We start from the raw sequence: 12,340 nt of genomic DNA on the forward strand, positions 1-12,340 counted from the left end.
TTCTTATTCTTCTAATCTTGATACCCAGATCAACAACCTTTACATCCAATGATCCCTTGGATAACTTACTCACATTTACCAAATATTTTTCTCTTGTTCACTTGATCTTGATAATAATTCCATACTTATAATCAAGGAAAATACCTTCATTTATACCACATTTTCAAAACAATTTCTTGAGTTGGCCTTGAGGCTTTTCCAATGAATTATAATAGGACCTCATTAAGATAATTAATTATATTACAATTAAACAACATTGTCAGCTCACAATCTTTACAAATTATCACATGTGCCACTCTAGACCTTGCACACTTGCTGAAATCATAATCATAATATCTACTATCAATATCTAACCTTACATATCATGATTCTATCTATTTTAGGAGATATGATCCATTTACCAAAAACTACTTCTTAGATACTTTGTCTATATACTGCTCTCTATAAATCAAGCATATCTTTTGCATATCTTCTCCTTACTTCATGTAAACTTAACCTAATCATTAGGACATAGTGTAGAACATGTTCTTAATTTTTCTTGATTTGATCATCAAAACTTTATCTATACGATCTTATTCTCTATCTACTACTATGTCAGTCTTTACAGAGATACTGCTATGTTGACATCAATAACATAGATAGTCATGAATGCAATATGTAAGTCATGCTAATGATCTCCCACATGCTATGGTAATGCTTAGGATACTCCCCCAAAGGAATACCATCAACATTCATGCTAAAATATGCACTTTATAGAGGCATAGTGCCTCTAGAAAGGGTTTACCAAACTACTCAAAGAGAGCTAGGAGATTAGAAGGGGAAAGACAGCCACTAGATAGGACATATGTGCCATTGCCACAACCTCATCCCACATATAAGGGAGGAAGTCAGTCATAGGTCCAAGATAAGATTTTCAATGCCCTTGTGGCACTTGATGTATATTTTGAGATAACTATCTAGATTTTGGATCCCATATTGTACCTTATTGATCATTATACATATATATACATATATATATACATATATATATACATATATATATATACATATACATATATATATACATATACATATATACATATATATCTAAATATATATATATACATATACATATATATATATGTATATATATATACATATACATACATACATATATATATGTATGTATATATATATATATATGTATGTATATGTATATATATATACATATATATATATGTATATATATATATATGTATATATATATATATGTATATATATATGTGTGTGTATATATATATATATATATATGTATATATATATGTGTGTGTGTATATATATATATATATATTTAGGTTTCCATGTAATGTTTCTATGTATGCTCATATTTATTTATGCTCATGGATGTATCTTTCTCTCATATATGTTTTAGCTCTTGTAATGCCCCTCTCAGAGATCCTTGGATGTATGAATTGTTTGGTTAAGTCTTCCATTGTGATCTTTTGATTGATTGCATGTTGATGTGTTTGATTCCATGCTTGTCCTTTAAAAAAAAAATTGTATTGGATTTTATCTATCCTTGTTCCAAGGATCTCTAGGTGGGGCATTACATCTGGTACCAGAGCCCATGTTGCAACATTGGGATCTTTGTGTTATGCTCCCACTATGACATTTTTGTGATTATGCATATTGGTATCATATTTTAGCTAATTCTTATGAAACTTATGATTTTTACATATGGCTTTGACCCTTATCTTGTTGCTCCTTTAGTGATGCCTCTTGCATGTAGACTTGGTGGTTAGGGTAGCAACTAGAAAAATAACAATGAAGAAGAACACCATGAGGAAGAATAATAGGAAGTTGGGGGAGGACAAGGTGATAAAAATAGGAAGTTGGGGGAGGACAAGAGATTATAGAATGGTTGGGACCTCAAGTTGAGGAACATTGATAGGACCATAGAGGCTAAGAAGAGGAATATCACCATGGAGAATCCCACATGTTAGAGCATGGAGGAGGAGAAGAGCATGTGCATGAACATGAGAATTCTCATAAACTGGCCAGTGGTGGAGGTAACCATAAGAGAGGCTATGGTTGAGATGATGGAGATTCCATCCAAATGGACATGATGAGCAACCATCAAAGGTACAAACCACCACTGTTTGATGGCCTAGGAGGTCTCAAGGTTGTGACATGGTTACTGGATATGGGGTGTTGCTTCTCCTTGTATCCATATGAAAGAAACATAAAGACCTATTGTGTTATTAAACAATTAAAAAAATATGGGTCCATGTGATGGGGTATGAAGAGTGAGAAGCTCCAAATTAGTATAACTGATCTCACCTGAGAGATCTTTGAGGAGAGGTCCAAGGAGAAATTCCTATCTCCACAGTAATGAGAGGCTCATGCTAATGAGTTCCATGAGATAAAATAAGGGAAAATGATATTGGATTAGTATGAGAGGTGGTTCTTTGGGATGAGATGGTACTCTAGTTACCGTTATGATGAGGTACTCCTCACAAATCATTTTGTCAGGGGTCTTAAAGCCTCTACTATTGGAGAATTTTATTTTCATTAACCTAGGAAACTTACACTTGACAATGAGAAGGCAAGGATTTTTGAGAGCAATGTAGCTAGGGGGCTTAGTGTTAGATCAAGCTCTTAGAGACACAATATATGATCCATAGGATAGAGTGTACCACCACCTCAAACATAGGTCATAGGGAAGTGTCAAGCCTAGTCAACACCCTCACAAAATGGTCACAGTTATCAGGATTAATAATGCCAATGTTATTCATAGAAAGGTGGATAAAGTTTAGGTTCCATAAGGGGAAAGAGGCATGACCAAAGTCAAGGTCAAAAATCCAAATGGAGTTTTCCATCATAGGGGAATAAAAAAAAGTCTAGCAGAGGGAGTGCACCATATTCTAGCACTTCCTAGGATGGGCATGGATCTGGTTTTAGTTTTGGAGGAGCATGTTTTTCTTGTGGTCATCTTAGCCATATATCAGTGGAGTTTCCTATAAAGACATATTTAAGACCCTATAGAGGTGTGGACATGTCTAAACCTACCATGGGTGATGTAGGCAGATCCCATAGAGTTTTTGTGGCAATTGAAAAACTGTCAAGTTGAGCACCAAAGTACTATAGTCGACGCTACATGTATGTTGCATGGTAATTATTTTATACTAATAATAGATTTAGTTGCATTAGATTCTTTTATTTCACCATCCCTTGTTCAACAACGTGGGATAGTAGCTACATGATAGGTTGATAGGTGACAAGTTGAGTTAGCTAAAGGTTCCAAGATGACTATGGGTTCCATAGTTAGTGGTTGTGAGTTAGACTTGGGAACCTTCATCACTATAGTTGATCTTCATATCCTATCCTTAGGGTCTTATGAAATCATATTGGATATGGATGGTTAGCTATCGACTAGGTGAATATAAACTATTAATGTAAGTTGGTACAATGTGTGGATGACACATGTGGGTAAGCGGAACTTGTAGGGGTCTAGAAGCCAGTCTCACTTTGGATGATCTTAGCCAAGAAACTAAAGTGAAGTATGAAACATGGATGTTAGATGTTTGTAGTCTCTTTTAGTGACCTTGAGAAGGCTGAGAGTCATGAGCTGATGCTAGACGATCACACTCCTTTGTGAGTATGCAAACATATTCCTTGATGAGATACCAAGAATGCCACCAGAATGTGACATTGATTTTTGTATAGATCTCATTCTAGGAGAAAATCCCATTTCATGAGCTCCTTATTGTATGAATACTTAGGAGTTTAGTGATCTTAGACTGTAGTTAGAGGAATTATCGGCCAAAGGCCATGTTAACCAAAAATGCCTCTTCACCAAATATTTGAATTAAAATGCAACAAACCACCCAATGGTCACATCCCACTTTTTATATTAAATATTCAATTGAAATATGAAATAAATAAAATAAAATCTTTATTTTATTTCCACATTTTCCTAATGTTTATTTCTCAGGCCCTACAACTTTCTTTACCATCAGATCTTACACAGATCTATGACGATCACTTTCTTGCATGATGACATTGCTTGAACTTTAAGAAATGTGAGAAAGTGACATTGTGCCATGTGGCATGTGGATCCTATTTTCTAGTGGGCCACATGAAAAGTAAGTTTGTTAGGTCGAGTTGGCATACAAAAGGTTTCTGGTTGGTTGATATATTGACATGGGTAGAAAGTGGACCATATGTTTCATCCACCATCAGATGTAAAAGGATCAATGACAAACATTTTCCCAATTTATCAAGATGCAAGGATTTTAAGGAATGTAGGAAAGCACCTTGTCACTATGTGCACTTTGTGATGTAATTCCTATTAGAGCTAAAAAAGGAGACTAGTCAGAACCACAATATGGACATATTAGGACATGGTGGAAATATCATGCCAATTCATTAGCTGAGGTGCTAACTATGCAAAGAGGTGGGCTAGTTTATGTTTTGCCATTGAATGGAGGAAGATCTATGATGGTCAATTTCATGCTTTATGAAGTTCCAAGATGTTTAGACAATGCAGGGAAGTGACATTGTGCCACATGTACTTGTGGGTCTAGTTCTCAGTGTGGGCTACCAAGGTTGAAAATAATGTTAGATAGGATGCCAGGTAATGTTGAGGTGAAATATGTTCTAGTTACTTAATGTTGATTCACTAAGGGTCTACATGTCTACCAAGGTGGATGTTGAATGTTTAGTGGGTCCAAAAGTTTAAAGGTATGCAAAATAATAACTCAAGTCCTTTGTGATCATTGATTATTTGGTGATTGACAATTAATGCTTTTCTGCATTTTGAAGTTGCAAGTATTTTAAATAATGCAGGCAAGTGCCTTGAGGACACATGTGCTTATGAGCTCGGGTGGGGGTAAATAGTTAGTGATGATGGTTAAGTCCATGGTTTCATAGGGTTGGTAAAGCTAATGAGGTGGTCCAACACTTGAGGAATTTATGGGGTGGTGGAAGGAAATAAAGCTATTGGTCCATGTGGCTCATCTTGGTTGCATGAATCAGTTGACTTGCTAACCTTTTCTGATTTGTCAAGCTAGGAAGGAGAAAGATATGGTTTTCCTATGTGATCTAATATTCTTGATCAATTCCAGCCACTCCAAGATGAGTGTAAGGCTAGAAATGATGAAGGAAACACTCCACCACCCCAATTTTATCCATCTACTTGGTTAGAGTGATCAGTGACACTATTTCTATCTTCTTAGAGCTTTATTTTTGGAAAAATATTAGGTTTCATTACATTTGAATGTGTGCCAAGACTAGATTTTCTTTAGATTTGTATGATTGTTCTCTACAATATTAATGATAGTAGTTGTGGAGTAGCTTTCAATCAAAATATCTTAGTTATGCTTGAACTATAAAGGTGGATTTTGTAATCTTTCTTAGGGTAGGTTCTTCTCTATTTTCCTTGGCATGTTTTGGTATGCATATTGTAAGTTCCCTTTGCCTCTAAACTATTGATGATATTTTTCCTTATCTCTTTCAGCCATTGATGCACTATGCAGGATCTATTTTCCTCTATTCAATATATTGTGATTGTCTATCATTTGCATAATTATATCTCTTTTGGCCTATGAATGATATATAATGAATATTTTATTCCTTGTTTCATTTATTTAGTCATATGATCTACATGTAATTGATAGGTTAAGCAAGTTTGAATCTGTATATATTGATGTTATAATAGTTTAAGTGTGCATGTATGGGTAGAGATAGGATCAAACACTCTATTTTGGTACATCACCCCCTTAGGTTAGAGTAGGTAGATTTTCTTTCATGCATTCCTTCTTCCTTTTCCTCTCCAAGTGTAGTTAGGTGCACCCTAATAGTAAAGGAAGCCAACCTTCTCCAAAGACTCAACCTCATAGTTCAAGTCCCACAGCTTAGAGATTTCTTCCATGTTACACAAGGCTACCTAAGAAGTATTCCCTCAAGCTAGGGTGCAAGATTTTGTGTGAACAATATTTGGCATGCTCATTGGGACTCATTTTCAAAAGATTCCAAAGTCTACTAGTGTCAAAAGAGAAGAATTTCAAGTTGATGTTGGGAAGATAGTGTTGCTCTCAATATTCTAGACCTTCAAGAGGCTTATTTTTAAGTACTTGGTGACTCCATCTCTATATCCTAGTTTCTAGACCAAAGTATTTGTGATTCATGCCCAAAGTTCACACAAGGGAATTTTCTAGAGGTAAGTTTAAATACCAAGAGCTTTCATTTTCCAATCCTAGAAGAAGAAAGACTAGAGTATCTTTCTCACTAGTCAGGAGTGCAACATTAACACATACCCCTACAAGATCCATTTCCATTGCTTTTGTTGTTACATCTCAACCTAGAGTGCCATATATTGGAAATATTCAAGATATGATAGGTTATAAGAGGGGAGGGGTGAATCAGTAACCTCAAAACTTTAATACAATTCAACATTTTAATCATATATACTATTCACCATTCATTCATCTAATCTACTATATGTATGAGAGATCAAATTCATAACACATGTACATAATGATTTGGTGACCCAAAAACCTTACAAATAGAAAGTAAAACTGGGGTGGGGATGATACCCACAAAACTTCAATACTATAGTATAAAGTTGGCCTATTAAGGCTTACATTGACCACTTCTAGTGATCTACCTTGTTAGGAGCACAAAGGAATACTAGGTCCACCTTGTTAGAGGATTTATAAACATACAATGAAGTATGCACTCGGTTAAGAGATTTACAAAAGACTGTTAAGTCTACCTTGTTAAAGGGTTTAGAAACTGTTCACCTGTTAGGATGAAACAATAGATTTGACTTACAACTTGATTGCTGATTAGATCCTTGAAGTACAGATCACCTTTTGTGATTGATGAATCTTTACTATTCCTTGTTGACCTTTTTGAGTATTTTTCTCTGCTACTAATTCACATTTACACTTCTCAAAACATTACATGTCTATTTCTTGATACTCTCATGCATGCATTGTAAATGATATAATGCATTACATATATATCATTCCAATAATTATAATTGCAAGGTCGGCTAAAACACAAGTAAACAAAACATTATTGAGTTGGCCCAATAGTAAATAACTCGAGTTCACTGAATTGACTCGGTGACCTTCTGATACTCAATATACATTGCATTACTTGGCATTGTCATGCACTACATAGAAGTGAAGGCTTGGTCCATACTAATCACTTGATGTAGTTCTGAACTCGGTGACCACTGGTGACTCGGTAGATGTAGTGTTACTCGGTAGATATAGTGTTACTTAGTAGATACTCCACGCCAAGTTTACCTTGCTTTACTGGGTAAACATTATAACTTCCATGCTTGGTTTACACTAAATTCTCATGAGACAGTCTGACTACTCAGTAGACACTAAGATGCTCGGTGGATAATGAGATGCTCGGTGGAGACTAAGATGCTTGGTGTAAACTGCTGAACACTTCTAAGCTCAGTGAGTGTAGGAAATTGAGTGCTGAGCTCAGTAGCTACACTGATATAGATAAGTATTGTCACTAATGGCAATAGTAACTTAATGCCAACACCATTTTCTCATATTAATAGGCCACTTGTTTATATGACTAAAGTTCATGATTTTTCCACCTTTAATGGTGGAAGTCCTCTCCCATCCCAAAGATATGTCACACCAATATTAGCTCTTATAAGTATACCTAACTTTACTGGTGAAAATTCTATCTCTCCCTTAGAGCATATTCAAGAGATTTCAAATATTTGTAATATACATGGAATATCTAAAGATGATGTAGCAGTTAGGCTCTTAGCTTCATCCTTGAAAGAAAAGGCATTGCAATGGTATATAGGATTGCCTCACAATTCTATAATAGATTGGGATGTGTTAGGAGTAGGAGTTTGTAAGTATTTTGAGGATAAAAATGATCACCTATCACTTCTAGAACAATTAAAAACCATCAAAAGAGCCCCCCATGAGTGCATAACTAATTTTAAGTATAGATTTTAGAAAACATGGGATAGAATACCCATTGTAGTTAAGCCTTCTCTTGGTAATGCTTTATTATATTACCTTAGAGGTTTCAATAGCAATATTACCCTTACAATGTAGACCATTGGAGGAGACACTCTGCCTGCTACCTGTGAAATTTCTATTAGGGAAAAGAATATATTCATATAGGGAGGAAAGTTAGCTCTAAGGCCTCCTACACTCTTCTTCCCTGATATGCCAAATTACCAACCAAAAATAGCCCCTATCCCACACCTTCCACATCACAACCCCTTGCTATAGCCCCTCAAGCTTCCACATATTCAAGTGCAATGGATGAAATTAAGGAGATGATGTAGTCTATGATGTTGAACATGGGTAAGAGATTCCATGATGAAATCTTAGAAACACAATCTATTAGGCAAGCTATTGGTCAACAACAATCATTGATTCAGAACCTTGGAAATGAGGTAAAAACCCTTAAAGGACAACAATCCTAGATTGTTAGGTCCCCTCAACCCTTATAGTCATATGGGCCAACACATCAAGGACAAACCCCATGGACATAAAATAAATCTTTCGATGGGATGCTTTATGTAGCTCCATATCGATCAAGGGTAATTGTTCATTAGAACAACCTAGCTTAAGAAAAAAAAGGATACACATATGGTTGCCAATATAATGATCAAGGTTCATTTCCTCAGGCCTTAACTGTACAAGATATGCCACCAAATTCAAGACATCAATGCAAAGAAAATCACTCTAATATTGGATATCAAGCCCAAGTGCAAGGGAATGCTTCTTATGCCATTTTTGGTAAAGAAGATTTTGGTAATGGAGGTCAAAGAAATAATTGCAATGCAACCATGCATGATGTGGACACAGGGATATCAAGAGGGGCAACCACACTAGTTTAAGATTAGTGTAAAGGACATAGTTCCCTAAGGCTATTTCTATATCAACACAAGGTGAATCTTCAATTTCTACCACCCATACACAACCCCAAAAGGAAGGAGATCAAAGTAAGAAAATGAAGCCACCTCCTTTTTATATCTCTTTAGTCATAGGAGATAAAATAGTTCATAATTGCGTGATAGACTCTGGTGCTTACACCTTAGTCATGCCTAAGAGGATTTTCGATCAGATAGGCATAAAAATGAGCCTATGAATAATGGGATTATTTAGTTGGATGACATTTCTTATTGGACTGTAGGAGTATTCATAGCTTTAGAGGTGACCCTACATGCATGTCCTAGCTATACTATGTTGTAGGATATAACTATTATATATCTCCCTGTACACTCTACCATGTTATTATCCAGAGATATCACTGCCAAGATTATTGGTGGATTTGTTGATACTAATTGGTCCCAGATCTTTTTTAAAGATAGGAATGGAACGAACACTTTCATCATGGCAAATACATTCAATAATAGGCATGTAGAGCCCTACGTGGTTGACCCTTCAAATATGAATCACACTATCTTTGATAAGGAAGAGGGTTAGTGTAATATTTTTAGCCATAAATATGGGGTTGAGCTAGGGGTTTATGTTATACATGAGAAGGATGCTATCATCCCAAGTCTGATCTAGGCTAAAAATGAAGAGGACCTACACAAGTCATCACTATTTGGATGGTTTGAGCATTAGGAAAAGTAGAGTGACTAGATGATTTGTGGTTCTATTAGGGGTTTGATGAAGACATGTTTGTCTTCAAGGATACAAAGGGAGGCTCTAATTATTAGGATGATAGACATGAGTATAAAGATGAGTCACCTTTTGTATTAGATTCTAGTGGGGTATGGTATTGTAATCAGGCACTTAATAGTGGGAGGATGATGTCTGAATATGTCAAAAAAATCAGGTTAGAAAGAAGGGGAGTTATTTCAACAAGCCAATCAATTATTTTGTTTGACTTATTTTCTCTGTTATTCATGTACATAGTTAGAGTAGTTCATTTTCTATTCTTTTCTATTTTCCAAGAAGTGCACGAGCGCATGGAGGTTGTAGAGGTGTGTTTTCCTATTTTATAGTTGCAAAGAGTAGTTTTGAGGTTTCATTGGGCATGTTTCTCTACAATTTTAGGGTTTTTCTGAGTAGATATTTTTTATATGACTCCATAGCCGAATGGATACTTTAGGTCATTGGTCTTATGCATAGAAGGCTTGCATCCCCTTGAGTCACCATAAATGTTTACCCCCACCAAATATTTGAATTCAAATGCTAAAAACCACCCAAAAATCACATCCCACTTTTTATATTAAATATTCAATAGAAATACAAAATAAATAAATAAATTTTTTAATGTATTTCCACATTTTCCTAAAGTTTATTTCCCTAGCCCTACAACTTTCTTTACCATTAGATCTTGCACAGATTTATGTTGATCACTTTCCCACATTCTGACATTGCTCAAACTTTAAGCAATATGAGAAAGAGACATTGTGTCATGTGGCATGTGGGTCCTATTTTATAGTGAGCCATAGATAAAGTAAGGCTATTAGGTCGAGTTGGCATACAAAGGGTTTTTGGTTGGCTGATACACTAACATGGGTAGAAAGTGGATCGCATGTTTCATCCACCGTTAGATGTAGAAGGATCAATGACAAGTGCTTTCCCACTTTATTAATATGCAAGGATTTTAAGGAATGTAGGCAAGTTCCTTTCCACCATGTGGACTTCATGATGTCATTCCTATCAGAGCCACAAAAGGAGAATGGTCAGAACCACAATATGGACATGTCAGGACATGGTGGAAATATCACATCATTTTATTGGTCGAGGTGCTGACTATGCAAAGAGGTGGGCCAATTTATGTTTTTTCATCAGGTGGAGGAAGATATATGATGGTCACTCCCTCACTTTATGAAGTTACAAGATATTTAGACAATGTGGGGAAGAGACATCATGCCACATGTACTTGTGGGACCAATTCTTAGTGTGGGACATTGAGGTTAAAAAGAATGTTAGATAGGATGCCACGTAATACTGAGGTGGAATATATGTCAATTACTTCATGCTGATTCATTGAGCATTTATTGGGCCCAAATTTTTTAAAGGCAAGTGCAGTAATAACTCAAATCCTTCATTATCATCAATTTTTTGGTGATTGATGATCAACTCTTTTCCACATTTTGAAGTTGTAAGGATTTTAAGCAATGTGGGTAAGCACCTTGAGGACATCTATCCTTGCGAGCCTGGGTGGAGGTAAATAGTTAGCAATGATGGTTAAGTCTATGGTTTCATGGGGTAGACAATTAGTAAAGTTAATAGGGTGGTCAAACACTTGAGGAATTTACAAGGTGATGGAAGGAAATAAAGCTATTGGTCCATGTGGCTCATCTTAGTTGCATGACTTAGTTGACTTGTTGAACTTTGATGATTTGTTGAGTAAGGAAGGAGAAAGATATGGTTTTCCTACATGATATGATCTTCTTGATCAATTCTAACCACTCCCAAATGAATGTAGCCCTATAAATAATGAAGGAAACACTCCACCACCCTAGTTTTATCCATCTACTTGGTTAGAGTGATTAGTGGGTCCATTTCTATCTTCTTAAGGCTCTATTTTTGGAAAAATATTGGATTTCATCACATTTGAATGTGTGCCAAGATTATATTTTCTCTAGATCTATATGATTGTTCTCTGCAATCTTAATGGTAGTAGTTTGGAGTATCCTTTAGTTAGAAATATCTCAGTTATCCCTAAACTATAAAGGTAGATTTTGTAATCTTTCTTAGGGCAACCAATTCTTCTCTATTTTCCTTGGCATGTTTTGACATGCAGATTGTAAATTCCCTTTACCTCTAAAATATTCATGATATTCTTCCTTATCTCTTTCACCCATTGATATACTGTGCAAGATCTATTTGCCTCTTCAATGTATTGTGGTTGTCTGTCATTTACATAACTATATCTCTTTTGGCCTATAAATGATATATAGTGAATCTTTTCTTCCTTGTGTCATTTGTTTGATCATTTGATCTACATGTAATTGATAGGTTAAGCAAGTATGTATATATATATATATATATATATATATATATATATAGATTTCATAATAGTTCAAGTGTGCACGTATGGGTAGAGATAGGATAAAACACCCTATTTTGGTAGATCACCCCCTTAGGTTAGAGTAGGTAGATTTTGTTTTCATGAATTCCTTCTTTCTTTTCCTCTCCATGTGTAGTTAGGTGTACGCTGATAGTAAAGGAAGCTAGCCTTCTCTTGAGACTCAACCTCATAGTTCAAGTTCCATAGCTTGGAGGTTGTTTCCATGTTACACAAGGCTACCTAAGAAGTATCCCTTAGGCTAGGGTGCAAGATTTTGTGTCAATAGGCCATATTCATCCTAGTGTATCCCCATGGGGTGTACTAG

The sequence above is a fragment of the Cupressus sempervirens genome, chromosome 1, assembly GCF_028749045.1.
Source record: "Cupressus sempervirens isolate cs-2001-9-10 chromosome 1, ASM2874904v1, whole genome shotgun sequence".
In the NCBI taxonomy this organism is placed as follows: Eukaryota; Viridiplantae; Streptophyta; class Pinopsida; order Cupressales; family Cupressaceae; genus Cupressus; species Cupressus sempervirens.